Source organism: Augochlora pura, chromosome 11, assembly GCF_028453695.1.
Source record: "Augochlora pura isolate Apur16 chromosome 11, APUR_v2.2.1, whole genome shotgun sequence".
NCBI classification, from domain to species: Eukaryota; Metazoa; Arthropoda; class Insecta; order Hymenoptera; family Halictidae; genus Augochlora; species Augochlora pura.
In genome coordinates, this window is record NC_135782.1 from 17,728,026 (window position 1) to 17,741,180 (window position 13,155).

Sequence of the window (13,155 nt, forward strand, 5' to 3'; positions counted from 1 at the left end):
TCAATGTGCCTAGTGTCTGTTAATTACGATTTCTATTCAATAATCATATAGCGGATTATTTTGTATTTTAGAATGGGACTTAAGCCGTGATTTCGGCGAAAGCAACGACCGCGCGACTCCAGTATCACGGCTCGTGGTGTACTGTTGCAAAGAGATCGTATCGCGACGCGGTATCTCATTGTTCGCGGCTCGACTTATTCGCCGTGGCTCGTCCCGGCGCGGTTAATTCAATTACACCGAGGGCCGCGGTGCTAATCATTCGATATTTCCCCCGGTCGCGACACGTCTTTATTATTGCGAGCCCGAATGGTGTTTACATAGAATTATAGAGCAATAACGGCGCGTCCGCGGTGTTCGTTGATCCCGATGTGAATAATTGGTGCCGGCGTTGGAACGCGCCCGCGCGCCGTATAATCACGAACATGCAACGCCGGGGCCGCCTTCGTTCCGGCACTATTCGCGAAGGGAAAGTTCGGCTAATGTAAACGGATCTGTAACAATGCGTGCAGGAGACGCGATAATCGTTCGCATCGACGTATATAGTCGAGAGATCGTTTGGCTCCCCGTTGGTTCCATTCGACGTTTCGTCGTGTAACGCGGAATCGGACAGGTCTTTTCGACGCTATTGGAAAAAAGACGCTTGGCGTGTAGATGGTGGCTGGATTTCTGGTTTCGTTGTTGTTCGCTGACATTTTGACTTCGATCGAATCTTGCGGACTATTAATCGGTCGGTGACGGCTGTTTCTCCTACGCTGTTTGCATTGTGGGATAGCGATTTCCGGTCTCGTTGGTCCGGACGCTATGTGTCGCGGTTATGCGAATCCGGGATATTGTTTACTGAGTATTACCAAGCTGTCTGAGGTCAGAGGTTAAGGTATACTTAGGTATGCTTGGTAGGAGAGAATTTGTTAAGTCTGAGAAGGTATATTTTTTGAATAATATTAATAGTATGATTTTTAATATAATTATATAATCGGGAAGACACTATAGGGTTGTCCAATTCAAAGCAGTGTCATATAATAGTTTCTTGCATTATTAGACAATTAAATAGCAACAAAATATCAATAAAATATCCAATAGTCTAGGAGAAAGTCGAATATTAAATATAATATTAATGTAATAAAATATGTATTAAATATAATATAGTTATTAGGCAATTAAATAGCAATAGAATATCAATATAAATACAATATCGTTGAACCATTAAATAATTGAAATTATAGCATAAATTAAATATCAATAAAATATCAAATAATCTACAAGAAAGCCGAATATTAAATACATTTTCTTGAATTATTGAACAATTAAATAACAGTAAAATATCCAAAAAAAGTCTCGTGGGAAATTATGCTAAATTTTGAAGAAATATTGTTCTAAAATTATAGCAATAATCGTCGAATAAAAGCAGAGAAAATTATTCCCAAAGAAACACCACAGTTTCTTAAATTATTAATCAACAATAAAATATTATTTATCTACTATTGATCTACCCAATAATTTACAAAAAACATTGTTGAATATTACAAAAATATTGTCAAAAAACCATAACAATAATTTCCAAATAAAAATCGTTAAAATATTCCCCCAAAAAATACCACCATCCCTTAAACATAAACCTTGACATAACCTTAAACCATAAACCCGTAATTAAAAACATACCCTAAATACAAAAATACCCTAAAAATCTGACAAACCATAATACTGAATTTCTATAAAATATTACTAAAAACCCATAAAGACTATCACTCAAAAACTACCGTAAAACAGCTCCCCGTAATATCCATAAAAATTCCGTAAATCCTCGAACGACTTGCGATATAGGAAACAGTTTCTAGTCACGAGATCCACGGAGAAAGAGTGGGGGTACGGTCGATCCCGTTGCATAGTAAACTCCTAAAAGTGGAGTCTAATTATCGGAGAGGCCCCATGGAGGCACCATGGAAAAATCGAGCGGCCCAGAGGTGTCCAGTCCGGGGAGCCGTAAACAGAACGTGAATGAGAACAAGGAAGCGATGTCGAGGAGGGGGGCGAGAGAGAGAGAGGGGGAGCAGAGCCAGTCTTCTCGAAAGAACGGGACGCTCATCGGGGTCGCGGATGGCCGGTCGGTCTTGTTACTTCTTTTTATTTTCTCCTCCTTTCTTTTTCCACCGGGGCCCGCCGAGAGAGTGGCCCTGTACCGTTACTTCACGGTGTTCCGTACGCGACGAATGTTTGTTTCTTTGCGCCTCGGGGTCGCCTCTCTTTCGTTCGGGCCCCGTCATGCCCGGGCGAAATTCTTTAGAGTCACGGGGCCCAGCGATCGAGATCTTCCCCGATAGAACGCGATGCTGCACGGCGCCCGGGCTGACAGATTTCGAGCACCGTTAGGATCGATGGACCGGCGGAGCCAATCAAAAAGAGCACGGAAATGTTACAATTAAATGGTTTCTAAATGCGTTCTTCGTGAGACTATTTTTATGAAACTTAGCTTAAATTAAAGCTGGAAGTGTCTACTTTAAGACCTAGTAACTTATATTGTATCAAAATTGCCGAGTTCTTCAAGAAAAATTATTAGAGCCAATTAGTGAAATTATAGCATTGATAATAATGCAATATTTGAACTTGAACCATTGTTACATGAGTTCAGGTGGGGCTATTTTGATGAAACTTAGCTTAAATTAAAGCTGGAAGTGTCTACTTTAAGATGATATAGACGCAATATTAAAATTTTTATCAAGACCTAGTGTTCAATCCGGAATTGTTGACCATTTGACGCAAGAATTCGTCCATTGGAAAAAGTCGATTTTTAGAGGAATAATTTTCGAAATTCGGCAATTTGTTCCCCTGAGACCAAATCAAAAGCAAATTAGCTTAAAATGAAGCTGGAAGTGTCTACTTTATGATAGGGTAAATAATCTTTTAATAGAATGGTTAGGTTATTCGGGAAAGATAAAAGAATCGATTTTGACGTTAGGTGATAGACAAGATTTCGAAGGAGAAGATTCATGACTCTATTTTTAAGCAACTTCTTTCAAAAAATAGCATGAAAGTTGTAATAATGTCCTTGGAATATCATACAGAGATTTAAAAAAATTTGCTATTAATAACTAGTCCAATTTTATAATTAATAATGAGCTAACAACGAAATGAAAACTTAATATGTATCAATGTGTATTAGAAATACATGAATGTCTATTAAAATAATATAAATGTCCATTAAAAATATACTAACATCTATTAAAAATATATTACCTTCTATTAAAAATGTATTACCTTCTATTAAAAAAATATTAACGTCTACTGATCGCGCAATATTAATTAATAAACAGCGGAACAGTTGCAGCAAGCAAGCAGGATCGACGGATCGTCGAACGGTACTTCGATCTGTAGATTATCGAGCGCGGCGCGACAACGTCGACAATTATCCGTACACGGTGGATTAGCATCAGCGACAGAGAATAATCGTACGGATCGTGAGAAAAGAATTTGGTTGATCAAGTACCGGGGGGGACCCTAGGTCAAGTCGGTCCGTCCATGTAGACAAGAGGAAGACTTTCCATCGTGATTGCAGATACAACAAGGCAATAGAAAGAGAAAGGATCGGGATGGTACCGTTAGTGGCATCGGGCGCGCGCGAGGGCCCGTTTATCGTACTTGAACTTCCGATCAGATATCGGCGGTGGACTTTTTTAGCGGCCGGTTGGCACACTGCCATATCGCTATCACGAATGTTCAAGGTTCGGTCGAACCGTTTTCTGAAAGCGGTTCCGGGCCTAGGGTTCGAAAATTTAAGATTCGATTCGTGATGCATATTTAGAATGGATGATTGTAATGTATATTTGTAATGTATATTTGTAATGTATGTTCGTAATGTATATTCCTAAGGGACGTTTGTAATGTACATTTGTAATGTATATTCGTAATGTACATTTCTAAGAAATATTGGTAAGTAATATTCATAATAGGTACTCGCGATGTATGTTCATAAAGCACATTGGCAATGTGCAAGGATTAGTAATGTATATTCGTAATGTATATTAGTAATGTACATTCCTAAGAAACATTCAATATCTAATATTCGTAATAGGGACCCTCAATGTACATTCATAAATCTCATTAGTAATATGCAAACATTAGTAATGCATATTCGGAATGTATATTCCTAATGTACATTCCTACTGTATCTTCGCAATGTATATTCGTAATATGAACTTGTAATGCACATTCGCAGTATATATAAGTTCATGATCTACATTTCTAGTGAACATACATTCGTAATATACATTGGTAATGTGCATAAATTTGTAATATACATTCTTAACGTACATAAATTCATAATGCACATTCCAAATGGACATTCTCGATGAATATTCATAGACTACATTTGTAATGAATATATTGAATGGTTGTTCAAAGTGAATATGTACTTTGAAAGCACGTGCATACTGAATGTTATAATACGAATGTTGCACATTCGTAATGTATATTTTGGAATGCACATTCATAGTGAATATTAGGAATGTATATTTCTCATGAATATTCTGAATACACATTTGTAATGCATGTTCCAAATGGATATCAATGACATACGTTCAAAATGAATATTCACAATGCACAGGCTCAATAAATATTCAGAATATATTTTCAAAATTCACATTCCTGAAAAACATTAAGAATGTATATTCAAAATGTACATTCCTAGTCAATATTCACATTGAGCATTAAAAGCACACATTATAAAATTTATATTCGAAAAACCTGTTCCAAATAAACATTCACCATGTACATTCCTAATGTACATTCCCAATAAATATTCAAAAAGCATATTCACAGTGTGTCTATTGACACGATACATTCCTAAAGACAGCGCCACCATAAAATGACGACAGAGAACAGTTCGTAATAGTTTCGCAGAAGGGGGAAGCAGGAGTCACCCCTTTCGCGTATCCAGCGAAGCTAACGGTCCCGTTCAATGAAGAAAGGATACGGCGCGCCGCGAAAGTCAAGTGTCAAGGTCTCCCGGGTCAAACCACTTTATAAAGACAGACGAGGAAAGATCTCTATCGCTACCGGCGATACGACAAAGAGAAAAGTGGAAAGGGTGTGATAACACTGTAGCGGTATCTCAAGGTAATTACACGGTACCGGTTTCCTTATAAGCAACCAAGCACAGAAATAAAAGAAGTACGACGCGCCGGCTACCACGCCGCCGCACGAGACAACCAATCCCGAACCACCGACGCCGCCACCATTTTTCGCGCGATTTTGTTTTGCGAACCCGAGATACCTAACAGTATCCGTCGGCCTGACCTTCGCCACCATCGGGAACGGGGCCCCGTGAAACGGTGACAACGATACCAGGATTTCTACCTCGGTTACCCGAGGCTTCGCTAATGTCAAATATTAATAAAATTGTCGTAGAAATATATTATTAGCGAACGGAGTTAATTAATATTGGGAAAGGAAGAGTTGAACTTTTTCGAACAAGGATCTAGGGTGGTTCTAATCTTTTACTTCGGAGATAATGCGTACTCGCAATATTTATGTATTCGTAATGTATATTCCTAATGCACATTCGTAATGTATATTCGCAATGTAGAATTTATAAAACAAATTCGTAATTTATACAGGTGACATTCATGCATTCATGCATTCATAATGCAGATTCGTAATGTACATACATTCCTAGTGTATAGTCGTAAGGTACATTCATAATGTACATTCCTAATGTAAATTCGCAATGTATATTCATAATACAAGTTCGTATTGCATATACGTAATGTTCATGCATTCTTAATGAACATTCGTAATGTATATTGACAATGGACGTTCACAATGTACATTCCTAATGAACATTCCCCATGTATTGCCTATTGAACATTCCTAATTGAACATTAATATATTAATACATTCCCTATTGAACATTCCTAATGTACATTCACAATGGACATTTCTAATGTGCATTCCTAATATACATTTATAATGAACATTTCTAATGTGCATTCATAATGAACATTGCCAATATACATTCGCAATGTATATTCCTAACATGTACAAATTACTTTGCTATTCTTTCACAATCTTTCCCATATCTGTACTTATATTTCAGAGGCTATTAAATAAATCAACATTGCACGAGCATCTCGTATTAAAAAATGCAGCGCGTTAAAAGTAAATATAAAAATACAGTGATTTGTAATTTCAGGTGGATTCACGTTCGCTTATTCCCGGAACGAGGTTTCTATAGAATTAAACGAATGAAAAATCCCCATTTTACCTTGGCCGAGCAAACAGCAAGCCCGAGACGATTAAAAGCAAACACTTCCGTAAATTTTTACGGAGAGGAAGTGCAAACATCGTGACTGGTATTGGCTCGATAATTTTTTCGTATTGCCGATAGCGAGTCATTTTATCGACAGCGTTGATTACATCGAGGCGGTATCTTTGAGCAGCGTATTTTTAAGCAAAGCATACGATTCCGGAAAATAGAATTTATATCGCTTGGGAAAAGTGTTTTACTAGATTTTCTATAGGGAAGTCAAGCAGAGCTTAGTCACGGGGCGATAGAAATCAGTAACACCGGCGAGGCATTACAATTAAGGGTGAATAGTAAATCTCGGGATTCTTCCGGCAGCGTCTCGTTTGCGTGGCATTACTACCGCTGCCTCTTCCTACATCGCGATAATTTACACTTTTTTTTCTTTTCCGTTCGGCGAACGGCCGTGCCTTCGAGTGACCGCTTCTTACGTCTCCATATGCATGCGCGCGTAAGTCCCGGGTCTACGACACGTGGAAAGCGGTCTGAAACGCGGGAACCGCTTCGTCGTAAATCATCGTTGACGGGTAAAGGGCTTTCTATGTGTTCGCGTGAGGGTACATGTGTACAGCTAAACCGCAGACTGCACTTTGCTCTGGAAATACAAAGGATCTGGTCGATTCAGGTGGCCAAAATTAAACTTAGAGATTTTCCACGAATTTTTATAAGAATAATTCGTCCATTGGGAAAAGTCGATTTTTAGAGGAATAATTTTCGAAATTCGGCATTTTGTTCCTGTGAGACCAAATCGAACGCAACTTAGCTTAAAATGAAGCTGAAAGTGTCTACTTTAAGATAGGGTAACTGATATTTTAATAGAATGGTCAGGTTATTTGGGAAAAATAAAAGAATCGATTTTGACGTTAGGTGATAGACAAGATTTCGAGGCATGACTTTCAATAAATTTTTAGATGTGTTCCCGTGGAATTATTTTTATGAAACCTAGCTTGAATTAAAGCTGAAAGTATCTACTTTAAGACATTTTATTCAGGCCAAATGGCACGCGGTTTACCGTCAAATAAATCACTATATAAACCGTTAGACGATGGGGACGAGGTACTCGCATGTCGAATAGAAAACTTCCATACAACTAAAGACGTAATCGTGCTCAATGGACGACCCCGATACCATCTAAATGGGATTCTAATATTTCTACGGAGATAAGAGTAGTAACAAGACACGGCGGATCTTACATCCTAAGACACAGGTACAAGAAGCCTCCAGGTATCGTTCGTCCGCGCGGGTTTCTCTCACACGCGATCCTGCACGGTCGTCTTCTCTACCCTCTCGTGCGGTTAATGGGCGATTCGCATTTCGTTTCCCTCCGAAAAATCATCCGGCCCCCACACCATCGTCCCGCGAGATGAATCGTTCCACGAATCGCAGGGCTCACCTGCCACGCGATTACGCCATTTTCACCATAGAACTTTCCCTATTTCTCTGGTTACTTCTTTATCTTTATTTTTAATTTTATTCAGTATTATTTAGTATTATTATTTATTATTTATTATTACTATTTATCCTTGGGAATATATAAAGTAAATTTATCAACGTAAATTTTACTTAAATAAATTTTTTAGAATTATTAAAACGAGACAAAGTCGACGAAAGATTTTACAAAACGTTCTGGATAAAATAATTTATAACTCGCATGATTTTTGTTATATTAATTTAAAAAAAATTTATCATGTACCTCGTGCTCCCATAAATGTACCTATATACATTTGGTAATGTATAACATAAATTTATTAACGTAAATTTTACTTAAATTAATTATACTTTCTCTGAAAGAAATAGCTAAAGATTAATGTTAATAAAATGTTGCTGACGTCGTCATGATTTCAAAGTCCTTCGGATGAATGTTTTCAAGGCCATTGGGGTCCGATCGACCGATTAGATCGTCCAAGGACTGCGAATTCCACGGACGATCCTCTGGGATTGTCAGAAACTTATGGCTCGCGTCAGCGGGGGACCAGTTTTTCGATTCGAATCGTTGCCCGTTCCGGCGCGTCGCAGGAACAAAATCGCGCGAGGAGTATCTTTCGAACATCGCCGGGTAATTACTATCGGGTCCGATAATCGAGGCGATCCGATGCGGAGGCAACGCGCAGATCGAGAATCGTGACGAGGAATCTGGCACCGATCCCTGCGCCGATCGCTCTTCGATCCAGACGTTAACATATGGACTGGTAGATCGAGCATGATCCGGCAGAATTTAGCACAAATAAGCGTAATGTTCGAATGGCTATTGTGCGATTAATGAATGGTTTATCTGTGACGCCGCGGCTATACTGGGAGGATTCTGAGATGCTGATAATTTTGAATCGACTTGGAATTGATTTTTTAGAACTGAATTTGTAGAGGTTGATTTTTAGAATTTTTAGAATTTAATTTCTGGAATTTTTAATACTGGATTTTTGGAATTCAATTCTTAGAAATTTTAGAATTGAATTTCTGGAATTTCTAGAATTGAATTTCTGGAATTTTTAGAATTTAATTTCTGGTATTTTTAGAATTGGATTTCTGAAATTTAATTTTTGGAATTTCTAGAATTGAAATTGGAATTGGATTTTCTGGAATTTTTAGAATTGAATTTCTAGAATTTCTAGAATTGAATTTCTGAAATTTTTAGAATTGAATTTCTAGAATTTTTGAATTGAATTTCTGGAATTTTTTGAATTGAATTTCTGGAATTTTTAGAATTAAATTTCTGAAATTTTTGGAATTGAATTTATGGAATTTAATTTTTTATTACACACCACAACAAAAATAATATTTTTTCTGCAAAAAAATACAATATCCACAGAAACTAAATTTATAGCAATTGGCATTCGGGTCGGCAGCAGGTTACCGGTTGCTCGTTTCGCGGATTTGCCTGGTCAGCGCAGCAAGTTTTCCCTCGGCTTTAAACCGAAGAACGGCTCGCTCGTGACATCGACGTTGTCACAGGGGTCACGGCTTCGGCGTGGACACCGGGGAGATAATACTCATAGATACCAGCCTGCACAGTACCAGTAGTGATCCGCACGAAGGCCTCGGCTCTACTAAACCGTGATTATGATCCCGGACTGTTCCGAACAGGCGCATACAAATTGCCGGCGTCTCACAACTTGTCCTCGGCATAACAATTATTATCTTGCGACCATACCAACGCCGTCCCATGCAATTAGTAACAAAAGGACTTTTTCGCTTTATTTTCAATGAAACTTGATTATAGTGCAAGGTCTGATGTTTTGAATTAGGTTCGGCTTTGTACAAAGGTTGCTATGGTGTTTTAGATATTTTAGTTTGGAATTAGGTCAGGGTTAGATCGAAGTTAGGTCAGGGATAGATCAGAGTTAGGTCAAGATTAGATGGAAGTTAAGTCAGGGATAGCTAAGGGTTAGGTCAAGATTAAATTAAAGTTTGGTCAAGATTAAATCAGAGTTAGGTCAAGATTAAATTAAAGTTTGGTCAAGATTAAATCAGAGTTAGGTCAGGATTAGATCAGAGTTAAGTCATTATTAAATCATAGTTAGGTCAATATTAAATCCGAGTTAGGTCAAGATTAAATCAGAGTTAACTCAAGATTAATTCAGAATTAGGTCAGACTTAGATTATAGTTTGGTAATGGTTAAAGTAGAGTTAAGTCAAGATTAAATCAGAGTTTTGTCGATATTCAGTCAGTGGTAGGTCAAGTTTAGATCAGAGTTGGTTCAAAGTTATCTCAAAGTTTTAGACATGGTTCAGGGGTTGATGAGTCACGTCATGATTAGATCAGATTTAAATAAAAATAATTTAAACCACCAATTAAATCGAGGGAAATCAATAATAAAAAAATAACACAAAAGAGTGTTGTCTAAAAGTGGTGGGGGAATGGTTGCACGGGTGGCGTTGTCGCAACGCGGGTAGAGGAAAAAAAGGCGTTGCGGCCTGTGCTGGCCGGTTCGTGACGTCGCGGCGATGCACGACTTTGATAATTCGTTCCTTTCCCCGTGTCCACGTGATATCCGGCCGAAAGATCGCACCGGCATAGTACCGTGGCCGTTTCAGGGGATCGCTTTACATTCGTGAGAAGTCAATGATCTTGATCGTGATCGCCGGTCAACCCGTTCGCCCTCGGGCGAAAGAAGGACGCCGGTCGGCCGAACGGTACGCAGGGCCGCTTGTCGGTATTTCCACGATCCGCGGTGATTGCGAGGGATACCGGGAATGCAGCGGAAAAATTGATTGGAGAACGCCCAGCGGCTTTAAGCGGAGACTATTTATGATTGGGTTACAAGTGTTTGCGGAAAAATCCGCCCGCTACAGGGTTGCCGATGATTTCGCCTAATCGAATGCCGGGAGGTGCTAGGGACTTTTATGGATTCGCGGAGAATCCATTCGGGAAAATAGTAGTTGTGGTTTCTCGACGAGGAATTTGTAGTCAAAATTATTTTAGCGAGGTTTGAGATTATGGTTTGGTAGATCGTTGAAGTCGTGTCGATGCTGGGTAGAATATTATCGATAAATATTATATAATGGATATGTGAGTAACTTGGCTTCAGCTTGTCTGAAAGTTGTATTAAAATTGATTTACGCTTGGCTCTAACTTGGCTCATATTTAGCTCAAAATTGACTCAAACTTGAGTCAAAATTGGCACAAAGTTTTGCCAAAGTTGAGCCTGAGTTAACTCAAAGTTGAGTCAAAGTTGAGCCTGAGTTAACTCAAAGTTGAGTCAAAGTTGAGCCTGAGTTAACTCAAAGTTGAGTCAAGTTGACTCAAAGTTTTGTCAAAGATGGCTCAAAGTTTGAAGTCCGGAAATATTTGGAGTCGAGAGAAACACTCTCCGAACAATTTTCAACACTTTCACCGCGTAAACGGTCTTCCACCTACCCTTAAAAAAATTCCACAGCCAGACGAACATTCGCAATCTATTGCAGTCATTTAATAATCCGCCACCGCTGAAACCGGTTGGTTAATTACGCGATAAATATCTCCGACTACTGTCCGTCGTCGATCGGCGGCCTATCGAACGCCGGAAAAACCGCGGACGGACGTTGTTAAAGCGATAACGAACCGACGATCGAACGTCGGCGAGAGAGCATGATCGATCACGCATCCCCCGGCAAAGCGTCCGCGAATTCCGTTAGCAGGAAATAACGACGGCAGGCGGTTCCGCCGCGGTGGAAGATGAATTTCTGCGGCTGTCCGGCGCGGCTGGACGCGGAAATGAGGCGCCAATTACGCTGGATACGCAACATCTTAAATCATCGCCGGCTAAATTAATTCCGGACTGTCGTACAATTTATTATGATTTATATTCAATCAGCCACACCCGTGTCCGTGCGCGCGCGCGCCGCGTCTAGGGACCCCTCTCTATCCGTCGCGAACGCACTCGTTAACGAGCGTTCCCTGCCGAACAGCTGTCGGTAATTATCGTTCGACGCGTCCCCGGGGTCGTTCACCTCGCCGATCGGGTTTAGAAGAGGTGCGAAGGAGTCATAATTCGTTTCGCAAAGTTTGCCATAGCGAGCACAAAGCACGTCCAAGGATTGGAGATCTTGATTCGGGTATCGTTGACTCTATACGAATTTCAGAACAGTCGATTTAGATTTGAGGTCGTTAATAAATCGTTATTAAATTGTTAAATCGTCGAATCGTTAACGAGTCGGTGAACAGTCGATATCGATCCCATCGCGATCCAACGATTTCGTGGTAAGAGGTCGTTGAGGAAGAAATTGGTGTTGCAACAAAGGGAAATTAAGAGATAATTATCGTGTAATTAATCCACGGATTTGAGGACTGACTAATTACCGAACGAAAGTTTCCCTCGCTGCACTAAAAGATGCGGAAGCTTAGTAAGTTAACGATTATAATAGATTGTGAATCTTCGCCTGGCTGTGGAATTTTTATAACGAATCCTCAAACATGCAAAATGTTAAAATCAACCATATTAATTTATTTGGATACTTTTGTAATAGGATATAATGTAGTAAAGATCAGGAAATGAAAATGTAAAAGAAAAAAGTTCTTACGAAGAAGCATTTCAATGAACCAAGTCTAAAACAACTCTGAGATAAGTCTGAGTCAAATTTGAGTCAAGTTGAAATCAAGTGCAATCAAACTTCTTAAGCCAACTTTAAGCTAACTTCGAGCTAAAACTGAGTGATATTTGAGCCAATTTTTAGTGAAATTTTAGCCAAGTTTGAGCCAACTTTCACAGAACCTGGATCCTTTGTGTCACCATTGCCAAAACTTTGATCTTACTTTCAGTAAACTTTAACACAACTTTGACAAAACTTTGAGTAAACTTTGACAAAACTTTCAGTCAACTGTGATAAAACTTTGAGTCAACTGTGGCAAAACCTTGAGCCAAGTTTGAGCAAGATATGAGCCAAGTTAGAAGCAACTTTGATTTAATTTGGAAAAAATTCGAGTCCAGATAGAGCCAAGTCATTCACTTACTTATTGTACAGTTATTATTATCGTTAAAATAATTTCGACCACGGCTCGCTGGTTCGCCGGACGACAGTGTAGATACGGTCACGTTCCATTGGCTCCGAATTAACCGGTTCGTGAATTAGAACTCCGGCGAGAAACAGTACAAGGAGCACACCTCGAGAAGGTTGTAGTTTAAGTCTAGCGAGCGGATTGGAACCTTTCGAGCGCTAGTATGCAAAGTACGTGTAAGAAGGGTTAAAGTACGGGCTTGAATGCATTGGGATCTTCTTCAGGGATCCCCCTGGATCGCTTGGCACATCCAGGAAGCGTTCCGGCAGCCGACCACTGACTTTTCGCGAACGTCCGATCCCGGCCGTCCGCGTTCCATTGTTCTCCCCCTCCGGTATTTGCATACGGTTTAATGGAACATCGGGCCCCTATTGTGCGTCCCCCGGCG

The 13,155-nt window shown here is 39.6% G+C and overlaps 1 protein-coding gene across 1 annotated transcript in view; it reads right to left on the bottom strand.

The window, feature by feature from the left end:
* The window catches only part of LOC144476820 (uncharacterized), a 274,173-nt gene that overhangs the window by 28,888 nt on the left and 232,130 nt on the right, over positions 1-13,155 (bottom strand). The gene's annotated exons all lie outside the window — the stretch shown is intronic.